Raw genomic sequence first — 11,268 nt, forward strand, 5'->3', positions numbered from 1 at the left:
ATCTATCCATCATCTTTCTTTGGTGCTAAGAGCAAATGAGACAAAAACAAATATGACTCTTAAAGCACAGACATTTTAGAGACAAAAGACTAGAGGAAAGCTTGGCAGAAAAAAAAATAACTCATGGTTTTATTTAGTGATGACAACTAAAAATACGTTGATGACGTCTGTTTATTTGTTTTCTCTGCATACCCCATATGCGACTATATTGTAATTTCCTATTCTACCACTGTTGAACATTGAGCATGCTTCCAATTTGTTATTCTTATAAGTAATTTTGTAGTAAAAATCACTGTCTACTTTTTTATAAGTAATATTTAATCAATTTTTCATTTATTTGGGGAGCAATAGATGTTAATCAATTTTAGTTTTATGTTTGAAATATAATGTGTCATATTTAAAAATTCTTCATATCTCATAATTTCAAAGTATGTAAAATAAAGCTTTATAATGTATATTATAATGATATATATATCTCTTCACTAGGAACAAAATGAAAAAGATAATACTAAGAGGGTAAGGTGATTTTCCTAAATACATATACCCTGAAAAGAACAAAGAAAGCCACAGCTGTTTTATACATAACTCTTCTTTCTATTTTAACAGTTCTTATTTCATTATTCAAAGACAGAGAAGTCAGGAAACTCAAATATTGTGGTAAGTAGTCCTAGCATGTGTTTAAGAGAAAACCAATTTTTAAAAATTACCTAGAATGCCATGAGACCAAAACTCTTATTTCTTACTCAAAAAGTTATGCATGGATCTGATGATGTGCTCAGTGTTTCCTTCTTCAGTACCGTAAGGGGGAAAAAGCCCACTAAATTTATAAGTGAATGAATGAATGAAAAATCAATATTTAGTATATGTTTTACATGTCAATAACTACATGTGCCTTATAGTCATTAATTCACAATTATGTGTCAGACACAATTCTAAATGCTAGAAATATGGTTGTAAGAAAAAAAAGAAGAAGAAGAAAGAAAGAAAGAAAGAAAGAAACCCCTCCTTCATCAATTTGTATTTAGTGGCCAAAAAAAGTGTAAGAACAAACTAATAAGCAAAACAAATTGTCTGGGGTGATATTAATACAAGAGAAAAGCAGTGTCATCCAAAGACATTTTTAGAAACAATTATTTCAAAAGACAAGTGTTGATGGGTAACTGTAAAAATCATGGTTTTTCATTATCATTAGGTAGGTGTTCATTGTGAGAGTTTATTCTCAGAGTAACCAGAAGTGAGTAACCTAGATTCATTTCATATCAGACTCATGTGGTTTCAGTGGTAGGTTTTGGCTTGTTTGTTTTTGTTATTTTTCTTTAGTTTCAGTTTTGCATGGATTTAAAAAAATGCAAACATCAAGGCTGTGCCATAGTTGTAGACTCTAAATAATGGCCTGAGGTTGATATTCTTCACTGGAAAAATAAATAGAAATTATCTGAGTATAATATTCTTCTTAACCTTGGGATCCACTACTATGCAGTTTATGGAATGGAAGTGACTATGTATTTTAAACACATGGTGGAAAGGTAAATGTGAATTGAACTCCATTTTAAATTCATACCACACCAAATAACCTGAGCTGATGATGAAAGTTTTAAGCTAGACTAGCTACATATCAAACACAAGTTGCATTCATGAATGGATAATCAATTACCTAGCTTTGAAAGGCATCCATTTGTTAAAGGAACTTAATGTTGTTAGTGAGGAGACTCAATTCCCCAGACCTTAAGAAAGTGCAGCTGTGTGAGGTGGCTGTGTGTCTCAGGTGTGCCTTCATTTCCTTCTGAGTGACATCTCTTCATCTTTAAACAGTGAATCATTGTCACCTTTTCCACTACCAACAGCACATTGTCATCTTTGTGACCCCTGTTGTCTTGCTCTTGTTCCACTTTAAACAGTTAACTGATGAAGGAGATTTCCAGGTGTGTGTGCTACAAGATTCTAGATAACAATGTAAGGGAAAGCTGATACTTGCAAGTAGCCTTTGTCTGGAACAAATTATTTTGAGTAAGTGTAGAAGATGACAGATGGCTTTTTGCCTCCTAGAGAGGCAGCCTGGGGATACACCTGTTGCAGTTGTAACAGATCTGAGGCTCTTGGCAAAAATGTTTCTTCAGATAATGACAAACATCTTAGTGTAGGACTAGTAACTTGTCCCTTTGGTTTATGAACTAGCAAATTCTATCCCACGCCTTGGTTTATTTGCCACAGTTCTACAAAGGGCTTGCAACTGGCTGTCTTAGATAGGTGAGCATAGTGGGTAAAAAGCAGACAGACAGACAGAAAGACAGATAGACATACAGAAAACCATCTAAATGCCCAATGCTGAAGAGCCCTGGTGCTCATCATGTGTGTTCATGTCCTCTCAGTCTTCTGTCGTGCATCCGTTGCTGCAGCTGGTTCCTCAACTGCATGAGAGAAGAATGAAGAGATTCAAGGTAGCCGTACGTAACACAAACTGCATGCTGGCTTTGCCACTGTGGGGCAGCCCCTTCTGCAAACTGCAGCTGTGGTCCTTTGTAAAATACCCTTCTTCAGGGCAAGGCCCTCACATTCATACTATGTGTTAGCTTTCTGTCACAATGACAACATGTCATGGGGGAAATGACTTAAACCAAGTATTAGAGGCTTCAATCTTTGGTCAACATGGCAAACCCCATTGCTTTATACCTGTGGTAAGACAGAAAATCATGGTGATGAGTGTTCAGCTGAACAAAGCTTCACTATGTGGTGACTAGGAAGAGGTTAGTGGCCCTATTCTCTTCAAGTGAACGCACACAGTGACATAATTTCCTTCAACCAGCCTCACCATGGGAAGATTCCCCCTACCTCTCAATGGGACCACAGGCTGTTGACCAAGCACAAGGTCTTTGGGAGACATACTTGGTTCATCTGCATAATTGCATCATGTAATCTTTCTCCCTCTTAGTGTTCTGGCCCTTTCTAGCTCCAGCCCCAGATATTGAGGAAAACTGGAGTGTGTATACACGCCCTTCCATGACACTCTCATTGAGCAGATGTTTTCTTGGCTTAAGAAAGAGAACTACTGGGTGTTTGGTCTTTAGGGAGGAAGGGGAAATCCGATCAAGGACAATTTATTGCCCCTGTACCCTTGCTCACAAATGGCTAGGGTAGCATAATTTTTTTTTTGTTCAAGTGTTAAAACATTGATAAGAATAAGGGTCATAAATATACACAGCATAAAACAAATGTCAGTGTTTCATTTTTCCCATGGCTAACAAAAATAGGACCTAAATCTAGTACCAACATGTAAGGTAAATATAACTAAGCTAACACATTGCTAACTAGATATTGTGAATTTCCAGGGTCAGTGAAGAACACTGCTAATGCTTTTTTGTGTTGAAAGTCGTAGGTAGCGTTTTGAAGTGAGACATTGCATTTTGGGTCTAGTATTACCACCTTTGATTTATTGGGAACCTGGCTGGGCTTTCGCAGGTTCTGCTACGCCAAGTTAATGAAAGGGAAAGTCACAGTAGTTAAATAAGTTTCTATGAGCTGTCTGATATGAGAGGTGACAATGCAGTTCACTGACCCTTAGTCTAGGCTAAAAATAAACAAATGAACAAATAAAGAGCCTTTTCATTGTGATATTTCCTTAATGGTTTAATGAAGGCTACTTCATTATTATATGGTTGCCATTACATATATTAGTTTTAAAAGATGAATTCAGGCCTGCGTTTTCTTAGCTTTGATGCTGTGTTTTTTCAACTCTTCATTAAGAACATTTTTAAAAAGCATACAGTTAGGTGAGTAAATGTCCCAGAATTTATTTTTTATGATCATTATTTCCTCCAAAAAATTCTTCACAGTTTTAGCTTCAGTTGAATACAGCTATTTGCCGCTAACTTTAAAGGGAAATCTAAGAGCAGTTTTAATGATACCTTAAATGTGTATAATTCTTAAGTTTAGAATTGTAACCTTAAGTAACACTATATAATGTGCCTGTAATTAATACATGGTTGTTCCTACTTGGTATGTTTTCATTATCATTCTGCACATACAATTATATCAAGACAACCTCTTTCAAGGCATTGACTAAACACACATTTTCCAAAGTTGTCCCTCGGTTTTCATGTAGAAGTATTATATTCTTGCTTTAACAGGAATTCCAGCTTGTATTTTTCCTGTTTATATGTGATCACATCTAACATTTATGTTAAAGAGATTAGTTTATTCCAACAAAATGTCAAAAAGAGACTTTTAAATATATCGTGTCTGACATTTCTTTCTACTTACTGACCTGACAACATTCCTAAAAGAAAATCTATAATGAGGATATTTTTAAATGCACCATTCTGGGGGTTCTGGTGGTTGTTGAAATGATTCAGATGTAAACATAACCACTCTTTATGACATGAATTCTCCACTCAAGCCTTTGGCACCTTTTGTTGAGTTGGAATAACTGAAAATAATATTGAACTTCACTACACTCTTAAGAGGGATTTGGACTTGTTTTAATGTTGCTTAATTTGTTATGTCATCCTTATTTCTTCCAGGAGGAATTCCAAAGTCCTTTTGCTGGCCAAAGTAGGGGATATTTTTTATTCAGGGTATGTATATAAAGCATTTTATGATCAATTTATATGAAAATTGATCAAGTATTTTTAATGTATGTTCACTGAGCCAACTCATTTTAGTGATGTTTTGCAGTGAACTACAGACTTTTGACATCCAGTGTCTTTGTTTGTTTGTTTGTTTGTTTGTTTTTGTTTTTCAAGACAGGGTTTCTCTGTGTAGCTTTGGAGCTTGTCCTGGCACTCTCTCTGTAGACCAGGCTGACCTCAAACTCACAGAGATTGACCTGCCTCTGTCTCCCACATGTGCCACCACTGCCTGGCTACTTCCAGTGTCTTAACCCAATTTCACTTCTGCCACTACCCTATTGTTTTAAACCGCATCATCTCTAATCTCCCTTTTACTAATCCCTTGTGCAAATTCTCCAATGACATTCATCTACTTCCCAGTTTAATTTCATGATGTTTTGTGTAAAGGAAACATATTTTTAAAGCTATCTTACAAGTACAAGGAATTTCATATTAAAGTTTTGATTCAGTAGGTTGCAAGGGCTGTAACTATGCTGACAAACTTCAATCTTAATAAAAACTCCAAGTAGAGATAGCTCTGTGACCACATTTATTATTTTGCATTTGTGTATAAATTTGTTTCTAAATGGCCATGTTTTGTGCAATATGTACTTCCTTAACATAACCAGAAAATTAAACATTTAATAAATGTATTCAGCAACTATTTACTGGACTTCAAATAGATGCTAGGGACAGTATCGGTAGATGGGAGTGAAAAGATAAGGGTAAGAGCCCTACTGCTTTTACAGAGGACCAGAGTTCAGTTCCCAGCATCTCCTTCAGGAAGGTCACAATGTGTAATTCCATCTCCAGGGCATCTGCAGCTCTCTCCTGACTTCTGTGGGCACCTGCATTCCTATCCATGCACCCATACATGTAGTGAGATAGTCCTTCTGTAGCACTGACCACGCCCATTGGGGGGTGTGGGAGGGGGGCGGCTTCTGCCGCCTTGGGGCAAAACCCAGGTAAATCCCACTTCTGACACCAGATATTTCGGTAAATAAGGATCAGGATAAACAAATAGGCCGAATAGATGTTTATTCAGGGAGAAATAACTTACAACCTAGACAGATGAACACCAGGAAATTCAACCCGATCATCTCCTGTCCAAGTCACGCCAGAAAGAGAGAGCGCCTTCCTGGCCCCCTCCGACCTCCTTCCTCAGGTCACCTCCGCCCATCGCTCCACCCCCCAATGGGCGTGGTCAGTGCTACAGAAGGACTATCTCACTACACATACACACATCATACATACTTTATAGTAAAATAAAATATTTTAAAAGAAGGTAGAGTTCAGCTTTGATACCGTAGACTTATATAGCCTGATATAACAAATAGATAAATAACAGCTAAGTATAGTCACCCCTTGGTATCCATGGGGGATTGTTTAAAGAAACCAAAATCAGGGAATACTCAAGTCCTTTATATTATATGAAGTTTATTTGCATAAAACCTGCCACATCCAATGTAAGTCACCTTTAGCTGAATTGAGACAAACACTTTAGCTGGAGACTGGAAGTGACACCGAGATGACTTTATGTGTGAAGACTGAAGATTAGGCAGGATGATGTACTCAATGAAATTATTTGGCTGAGAAATTTCAACTTTATGCTGAAGTCCCAGATGGTATTCCTGTGGAAAGATTTGCATCAGAGAATGTACATTGGATAATCGACTGGACTGAATTGCAGGACTAGACCAACAATAGGAATATATAAAACAGAACTACTATGATTTCAGAAAGTTAACTTTGGTTCATATCAAGATGAAATTTGAGAACACTTGTTATCAGATGTTGGTTCCCCATAAGCAAAATTGAGTAGTTTTTAATTTATTGTGGTTCTGGTAGCTTTAGCAATGTCTCAGAACTTGGTAGAAATACACTTTTCCAAGTTCCATCTCAGACTTGGTAAATCAGAAACTGCAGCTGTGGGAACCAACTAGCCCTTTCTGTTCTGGCCAAAGCTTGTCAGGTGACCCCAATGCAAATTAAGGACACTTTATATCATTAGGCTTCTTTCAATGGCAATTACTTCACATCATTAGTTACAATGATTTCTTTCTAATTTATTATTTTGCAGCCACGAAATGGGAAGAGGTCAACAGGTTTCATTTAAAATGGTATGTGTTAAAAATAAGTAAATAAATAACAGCATGTATTTCACAACTGAACTCAAGTCATAAGTTTCTGTTTGTTACAAGCTAAACTATACTCAAATGTTTCTATTGTTCAATTGCATGTGGACACTAACATTATACATAAATACTACAATTGTAGGGGTAATGCAGGTTTTAGGAATGGGAAATAATGGTATTTTAGGGCTGGATTTGCTTTGATCCTAGTATTCCTTGGTCTGTGACACAAGAGTTGTCATCAAAAGATTTTTGGAGATAATGACGGCATCATCTTTTATTGAGCACATCATAATATGTCAGGGATTTCATTCCTGTTGTTAGTCTGTGTTCACTGGAGGGGGTCAGGAGTCACTGGCATGTGCTTGTCTTCCAAATAGCTTATTCTCAGGAAATCTTTATCAGTAGAGTGGTGGCCCAGCATACACAAAGCCACCCAGCTGGTCTCAGCACAGGTGGAGTTACATGAGAACCCTGCCTCAAAGAGTGGTGGGCCGGGGGCACTGAGAGATGGCTCAGAGAGGGAGAGTGCTAACTGTTAATGCAGAGGGCCTCAATTTGGTTCCACAGCCCACACTGAGAAGCTCTCAGTTTCCCATAATTAACTCTAGCTCCTAAGGATCTGACACTCTCCTCTGACCTCCATAAGTACCCCATACTTCACACATGAATTCTTAAAATAACTAAAAGAGAGCAAAGCAGAAATTCCTTAAAGCATAGAAGTCTGGGTCATTGGGAAAAAAATAAGCTATTCCACCAGCTTATTCTAGAAAAAGACAAAAGTATAAGTGTACAAAAACAGAAATGAAAAGACAGACCTTAAAACAACTAGAGAAGTGGAAATCACCAAGAACACTGCACAAATTCACAAAGTGAAATAGAATTTGATCAATTTTGCATGAACTTCTCTCTGAAGCTGAGAACATACAGCTTTGTGATCTGGTCTGCTTAGTCTATTTTGCACAGGATTTTATTTATAAATAGAATTGTAATTCAACAGTCATTTCCCTCGTGATTTTGTCATCTGAGTACCTAATCTCTTGCTTTATCCTAATAACAGTAAGAAAATAAGTATAAGCTCTAGATGATATCATGGCAGATATAAAAATAAACTAACAAGAAAACCTTTTTTGATAGCTCTTATTTTATTCAGATCTCAGTCTCATCACATGTGGTCCAAGAACATTCAAATGAGAACTTAAATAAAATCAGATATATAAAAGGTCAGACTTCAGGGACTGTAGCCAGTGATGTCACATTTGCTAATGAGCTCAGATAGAAAAATCTCACCCACACCTCAGTGGCAATTTAGCCATTCAGCATGGCTTCTTTAACAATGAACTCTTTGAAACTAAGTTTCAGCACTTGAGATTTTTTTACCCACTATATGAATAGTTGTAAGGAGCTTAGCAGGAGTTGGAGGACTAACTTAACCTTGGTACAGAGTCAAAATGTGCCCAATTAAGGTTTGGATTAAGTACAGCAGCATTCAGCAGTTCCAGGGCCTTCTCCATGAGGCTATAGGTGAACTGGTCTAAGGTGGATGTAGGGAAAACTTGAAACACTTATAATTCTTATTGGAATTGATTAGCTTTTAGTCAACTACTCTCATATTATTAAATATTATAACCTATTGAGACATACAGATGTGAAGAATATAAATGGAGTTTTCATGTTCTCAAATAACCAGCAGCCACTTCCCAAGTAACTGACTCTTAGACTTAATAGAAATTATAAATGCTTGGCCAATAGCTCAGGCTTGTTACTAACTAGCTCTTACAACCTAACCCATTTCTATTAATCTATGATGTGCCCTGAGGCTCGTGGCTTTTACCCCTATCCCATTTTGTGTGCCATACTTGTTCTCTGGCTGGATAGCGACTCCTCCCTTCTTTGACTTTCCCACCTAACTTTATTCTGTTCAGTACTGGACAGTCAGCTTATTAAACCAGTCACAGAGACAAATCTTCATGTTGTACAAAGAAATTATTCCACGGCAGTAGAATAAATGTGACATCGGAGAGTAATTAAGTGGCAAATAGTAAGATATACATGGGGTAGAGGTGGGGGATAAAGAACAGTTGGGAAATAATCTCAACTGCCAATGTTATTATACTATAACAAAAATTTATAGAAATGTCTATATAAGCTTGTATGTACATGTTTATAGAGTCACATATATGTGAATCTAATTATTTTTTCTTTTTACAGGATGTCTGTAACGAGTATGGTTTTTCCGCCTGTGGCTGCTGGTCTTGTCCCGCTGCCGCGCCAGCCCCAAATAATGCACAGAGACTCTGTATTTGATACAATGCTGTTGGCCCGGTTACTTGTTTCTTATCAGCTAGCTCTGCCTTAATGATGTCAACTAATTTTCCATTGAAATAGTGTGATGGGATATATAATGTACTCACATTTTCCTAAATTTACTCTGTTACAACCCCTGTATTGTAACATTCTCTGTGATAGTTGAGATTATAATGTTTTATGTGTTGAAAATAAAACAGCATCTTAAAAACCATCCATGTTGTGTTACAATGATCAAGTGTTCATGGCAAAGCTGCACCTAAAGATGCTCCATAAGTCCTGCATGCATTTTAGGCATTTGCTAAAGACACTCATAGAGAGTTGGCTGAACATTTAGTTTATTCAATTTTTGGGTTACATCAGTGATAAAATTATCAGCTCTTATAAGTATCTAAATGCAGACTGTCATGATGGTCCATGTCTTTAATTGCAGCATTTGGGATGCTGAGACAGGCAAGTTCAAAGCTAGCCTGGGCTGTGTAACAAGGCTCTATCTAAAAAGCAAAACCAAATGAAACAACAACAAAATACAGTGCTAGCTATCTTAGAAAACCAGTGGAAATTACATGCGTGATGACTTATTCAAAGTCCCAGTAGGCAAGCTATGATTTACATATTGCAAAGTAGATTTCAGATTGTTACAAATATATCATAGGCCTTTCCCTGGAAACTGGTAGTAATTAGTTTATCTGAAGTTGTTTCTCATTGACATCTGTGAAGGACTGCCAACCTTGTTCATTACCAGAAAAAAAAAAAAAAAAAAAAAAAAGTCTTTCCAGGGGGGTTGATGATAATCATACCTGGGGAATTTAGATATCATGTTTCATGAAGAAATTAATGAAGAAAGTCCCTGAATACTCTTCCTACCAAGCCCTGAGAAGGACATAAATTAAGAAAAAACTGAGAAAAAAAAAAAAAAAAACACATCATGTCCTTCCCTTAAAAGCATATTGCATCGGCAGGCAGGGTTAGCCTTAGAGCAGTGAGGGCCCCTGCTCTAAAGCCACGAGTGCTCAGGGCAGCATTGGCTGTGTCTGGACACTGTAGTTCTCTTACCTTGGATTTTAGAATAATTTCTTTAGTTAACATACATCAAATCTTATGGTGTTTTCATACATATTAATAGTTCTTGTTCATGTTTACCCCCACTCTTCCTGCTACTCTGCTTCCTTCCCTTCTCCCTGCCAAAGAATCCCTCTTCTGGTTTCATGTTACCTGGCTGTATCTATATACTGCATATGAGGAAAAAAAAAAAACATGCAGTATCTTTTATTGCCCCTCCCATTACAATCTCCTTTGATCCAATTTTGAATATTAGGCAGGAGGGTCCCTTAAAAATCCAGATGGACATGAATTGCTTGTGTATTTTAAGGAACTTCACATAAAAGAGAGGAAGAGTGAAAAGCAGAAATACCAAGACCTGGTTACAAAGACTGACGTTTTCACTCAAGTGTGTCACACACAAACACTATAGAATGCTTGGAGTGTAGACGCTGTATTGGAACCTATATTAGTCTGCACTGGTCACTGCAGATGAATTGCTCCATTGCTGAACTCAAATTTAGTATTGTGTTACTAGCCGGGCATTGGTGGCACATGCCTTTCATCCCAGCACTCGGGAGGCAGAGGCAGGCAGATCTCTGTCTTGAAAAATTTAAAAAAAAAAAAAATGTGTTACTAAGTACATTTATTCTTGTGTCTTAAAATCCTCGAGTACATTTCTGGGACCGTGTGCATAAACTTGCATGATTGTTCCCCTAGTAAATTCTTCCTAGTAAAATGCTTTCCCTGATGCAAACACAGAGAAACCCAACGGTCTATGTCTCCTACCTAAGCCAGAGTTACTCAAGGAGGGTGATGGGGGGTCTTTTCTTCTAGTGATTTTGTTTTGTTTTCGTTTGAGACAGGTTCCCAGTATGTAGCCCGGGTTGACCTCTGGCTCCCATGCTCCTTCCTTAACCACCAGGTTAGTATCACAAGCACGTGGTGCCAGGTGAGGCTTATAGTGAAGGACCAAAAAAGTAATGCTAATGATGAACTAACCTGGAAACCAATATCTGTTCCTTGGAATTTGCTAGCTTCCTCTCACAAGGCCCTGAGATAAGAATTCACACTGCCCCTCCTTTCCTGTGAGTCAGCAGGTGGTAAATAGGGTCCTTAGGAAACAAAGAGATAGCTGTAACTCTGGTTTGCCCAGACAAAATTAATTAGCACACCCTGAGGCC

The 11,268-nt window shown here is 37.5% G+C and overlaps 1 long non-coding RNA gene across 1 annotated transcript; it reads left to right on the forward strand.

Annotated features, from left to right (window-relative positions):
* The first annotated feature begins 484 nt into the window (after positions 1-484).
* On the forward strand, positions 485-2,445 carry LOC127232237 (uncharacterized). The gene is made up of 3 exons (XR_007835367.1): positions 485-516; positions 607-657; positions 2,370-2,445. It is a non-coding gene; the product is annotated as an uncharacterized LOC127232237 (long non-coding RNA).
* The last annotated feature ends 8,823 nt before the right edge of the window (positions 2,446-11,268 follow it).

Source organism: Phodopus roborovskii, unplaced genomic scaffold (genome assembly GCF_943737965.1).
Source record: "Phodopus roborovskii unplaced genomic scaffold, PHOROB, whole genome shotgun sequence".
NCBI lineage: Eukaryota > Metazoa > Chordata > Mammalia > Rodentia > Cricetidae > Phodopus > Phodopus roborovskii.